Consider the following 5,161-nt stretch of genomic DNA (forward strand, 5'->3'; position numbering starts at 1 on the left):
TTTTTTAGGTCAGCAACTTAATAAATTCAGAGTTGTGTGCTTTCTTCCAGAATTTGTTTTAACAAATGAACATATGAATAAATCATAATGTAAAAGAATTAATAATATCTGTAATCTAAAACATCATTCAGGTACAGAAAACTATGATTACCTCTTGATTGAATAAATGCAGGCATATAGTAATTACTTAATTTTCATTAGGAAGTTTAACATAATGATAATGACAGTGATACTGGTGATTTTAAGCAAATTGCACATGTATATATACTATTTATTGTTAGTCACTAGTGAACTTTATTATGAATCATGATGTTTGACTAGATAGTGTCAGCTCTGAACCCATAATTATACACATACTTATAGACATTTATATATGTGTTTAAGTCCATACATATGGATGGTGGCATATATATATGTATATATATATATACATATATATATATATATATAGCGCCTCATGGACTCTCATGTCTCCATATTCATATGTATATGATATCAATACATAGATTTCAGAAACTTAAACTCTGATCAGCAGCTCCGGCCCTCAGATATGTTTGCAAATGGAACAGATAATACTGACATTCTATGTACTTCTTCAGAAAGAAGTGTCAAAAATTATACACATACAGGCCCTTACATAAATTTGTCATTGTTAATTGACTGTTATTTTATCTATTATTTTTTCCACAAGTTTTGTAAAGATGATAATTTATATTGCTTGATTTATAATTTTAGTTACTTATCAATAATCATTTTATTTGTATATAAATATTTTTTCTGTAATTATTATTTTTTTTTGGTTTTTCGAGACAGGGTTTCTCTGTGGTTTTAGAGCCTGTCCTGGAACTAGCTCTTGTAGACCAGGCTGGTCTCGAACTCACAGAGATCCGCCTGCCTCTGCCTCCCGAGTGCTGGGATTAAAGGTGTGCGCCACCACCGCCCGGCTTGTGTGATTATTTTTAAATCATAAAGTCGCCTTCCAAATTTACTACTGATATAAATCATAAGTTTTCCATATTAGTATGCTGAAGTTGATATTAGAGAAATAATTACACACACACACACACACACACACACACACACATATATATATAAAACATGAAACATCAGGATTTAACACATCAATATAATTGTCCCTCAAAAGCTACAAACTATATTCTCTTTAGTTTCTCTTTTTAATTCACACCTGGGCTAGGTGGCGGTGGTGCTCGCCTTTAATCCCAGCTTCTGGGAGGCAGAGGCAGGTGTGCAGGTGGATCTCAGTGAATTTGAGGCCAGCCTATTCTACAAAGCAAGTTCCAGGACAGCCAGAACTTTCATCTCTCTACTACTGCCTTCTCATCTCTCTCTATTCCTTCTCAAATTCATGACCTCTTTTTATTTATACTTATTACATGAATATGTGTGTGTGTGTGTGTGCGTGTGTGTGCGCGCATGTGCATGCACGTCTGTGTCCATTGAATCTAAGGGTGGGGCCTTGTAAGATTTGATTCATGTTGGCTTGTTGGTTTGCTGTCTTTATACTAGTCTTCATTAGGCTATCAAATTGTTGAAATTTCATATGTGCAGCTTTATATATAGAAGATATTATCTTGTCACAGACATTCTAGTCCTCTGTATATTATCCCCTTTCTACCTCCTCCTTCATGAAAATCCCTGATGATGAGATGTTGCATTGTAATTGCCTTATAGATGTAGAAATTGAAGTTGGGCATTCTATATTCTGTTAGTCTCTGCATTTTGACCCATTGTAGGCTTTGGTGATAGAATTTATCTGCTGCAAAAAGAAACTTCTTTGATGATGATTAATCAAATAGTTAATTTTAAATACAGGTTAAATTTTATTGTCCAACTAGAAATTGTAGAAGCTACATTATTCTTGAGACAGAGTTTCTCTTAATAGCCAGCCCTGGCTGTCCTGGACTTGCTCTGTGGACCCAGCTGGTCTCAAACTCAAACTCAGACTCAGAGATCTGCTTGCCTCTGCCTCCTGAGTACTGGGTTTAAAGGCATGTACTACCACAACCATCCTAGATACTACATTTTTAAAAAAATATTTTTTTCACAAATTTCTAATCTAAATTATGTCTTATACAACAACCTATTTATCCTAATGCTAATAGTAAAATGCAGAATCTTGAAAATCACAAGATTGCCATGCAACTCCCAGAGCATGTATATATGCAGTTCACAGACTTCACTGCGGTCGGCATTTACTCTCCCTTTTCAGTGTTCGCTTTGTTTTTCCTTCTCTTTGAATCTGGCTCATGTTCTTTGAGACTGTTAGCCTGTCTTCCCTTTTACATCTTTTAATATTAGAAAGCAACTTAAAAGTAAATCATAATTGACTATTTTAAATGTATTCTGATTTTATTATGTTTTTAGAAAGTAATTTGATCTATATTTCTTTTAAATTTAAAAGGAAAAATAATTCTCTTTTCAAATGACTATGGTATAAACCTCTACTCACAAAACAGAAAGGAATATGAGCATATAGCTTTTAAAATACTTTGCAAATAATCAAGTGCTACACGGCCAGAACCCAAAATATCATCTCGAGGAAGTCTGATGAAATGTGAATTTTGGTCTCAAGTTTCCTTTCATTATCTTTAGTAAATAGCTCTACGAAAGCCTTCAGGGTGCTAACTTACTACTTTGAGACATCACATCTTAAATTAAGTTTCCAAAGTATTCTAGTTTCCTCCTGGAGTTGATATACGTTTTTAAGTTTAGCACAATAAGAGAAACATTAAAAAAAGAGTTAAGGAATTTTAGGTCAAACTTAAATGTCACTGTCTCTCCTATTTGCCAGGAACATAAAAGATGGAAATGTTGAGATTGCATTTAACTTAAAAATGAAAGGAGCAATGCTCTGCACTTTCCTTCTCGCGATTCTTCCTCTATTATGTTAGGGTGTAATGGGATATCAGACTGGGACAGGGCAATGGGTCACCTATTCCTGGCTGCCTCCAATAGCTTAAAATTTTTCAGGCTATTCCATTCAAATGCCGACTTACTTTCTGTCTATTTCCTCATAAGGCTCACTTCAACTTTTACAAATTCTACCAGCTAGCTATTCTTCTATTACTCCCTAATTTGTTTCCTAAAAGTTTCTTATGTCCTAGATTAAATTAAAGAAGAAGTAGGTGTAGGGGAAGAAGAGAAGGGGTGGAGAAAGGGCATAAGGAGTTTCTGCTAGACAACATAATGTCAGACTGTAGATCTGCATTCGGGTTTTTAAGAAAAATGCATAAACATAAACCACGGTGTATTGCTGTATCTACAAGCATTTTATATCATAGACATAGAAATCTCCTAAGACAATAAACTGACATTTGAAATGCTAGAAAAATTTATTCTCCAAAATTAACTCTCTCTTACTCCAATGTGCTGTCTTTCAAACACAAGATGCAAAGCAAATATCAGTTTAAAGTCTTAATACTAAGAAGCAAAGGCATTCAGATCATCTGGGAAAAGCATGGCTGTGGGAGCAGAATGTGAGCCTCGGGCTTCCAAAGAGAAAATGTGAAATGCAGGAGGAGACTCCCGTCTTTGAGCAACTGAGAAATTGTCATTTCTCTGAGGCAAAGAGCGGCTCCTACAATGGTGGTGGAGGGCAGGAAGCAAAGTTTACTTGTGATGTATTGGGTGATAGCCCTCTGGAGAAGGGAAAGTGAGGTAAGAGAATGGTGCAAAAGAAAATATGGCGTGGGCCCTGATGGTTAATCTTCATTGCCAGCTGGACTAGATTTAGATCACCATGGAAACACACTTCTGGGGGTATTTTGAGAAAGGTTTAACTGCAGAGGAATGACTCACCACGGATGTGGGTAGCACTGACCCTTAGACTCTAGTCTTGGCTTGAATACAAAGGAGGGAGTAGGTGGAACATCAGAATCTCGATCCTGATGTGGTCAGAAAGTAACTAACTGCATCACAGTGCCATTTCTATGGCTTTTCCACCAAGAAGGCCTGTACCCTCAAACAATGACCCCAGGTGAGCACTTTCTTAATTTGGAAATGTTGCTCCTTATTACTGGTAGGCAATTTTCTGTGGACAGTGGCTATATGTGCTCTTCAAAAACGCAGTGTGAAGACATAAAAATAAAATGTGGAAGGAAGTATCCCAATTCCTGAAAACCTGAAGACACCACATGTACTGTCAACAGTCGCTTTATAAGTGATTCTCGTTGAGCTGTCAAGTCACATTCTTTTGTTGCTATTTTTGTTTGTTTGAGTCAGAGTTTCATGTAGCCCAGGCAGACTTTAACCTCACTTTGTGAGTGCAGACAGCATTGAGATCATGTTCCTACTGCCTCTCTCTCCCAAATGCTAGGATTTCCAGTTTGTATTCACACAGCTGTTTCATGTCACTTATTTCTTAGTAGAGCTGACACAGTTTCAGATTAATTTGGAACAGGCTATTCTAATCAGATTTTATGGTACAAATTATTTTAAATCCTATTTCATTTGATTGTTATCACTTTCTTGTAATTAACTCACAACTGATAAAAGAATCACACAAGCTAGATTAAGGTTGTCATTCAAATACATGCCCATCCTGAACTCTACATGTCTTGGTAAACTATTCAGGTAAAATGTGGTAATAAATAGTTAAATAAACAACAAAAGTGTCTTGGGATTCTACATTTCCACTATCATGGCTTAAAAATATAAACAGTATCCAGATGTAGTAATACGAGCCTGTAATACCAGATCTTGGGTATTAGAGAGAAATGAAGACTTCTAGACTACCCTCTTCTGTATAGTGAGTTGGAAGACAGTCCAGAGAATAGGACACACTGTTTTGTACAAACCAATATAATATAAAGTATAAGAAGCCTTCTATGTAGGTCACTGTGTGAGTAGAAGTGTTTTTTATGAAATTATTTCATTCTGCCCTGTTATGCAGTATTTTGTTTGTTTGTTTGTCTCTTATGAGTGGTGAAAATGAATGGAGACTCTCTAGTATGCACATCTATGAATTCTAATACCCATCAAAGAGAGTATGACTCTTTCTCTACAACTTCTAACATGGTGGTTCAGAAAAATCTAACTCAAGACATCAAGATTGATACTAGATGCCTTTATCTGCTGAGCCATCTCACCAACCTGAATCATCATTTATAGTGATTTTGTTACTTTCATATTTTTCTATTTC

Source organism: Microtus ochrogaster, linkage group LG2 (genome assembly GCF_000317375.1).
Source record: "Microtus ochrogaster isolate Prairie Vole_2 linkage group LG2, MicOch1.0, whole genome shotgun sequence".
Taxonomy (NCBI): domain Eukaryota; kingdom Metazoa; phylum Chordata; class Mammalia; order Rodentia; family Cricetidae; genus Microtus; species Microtus ochrogaster.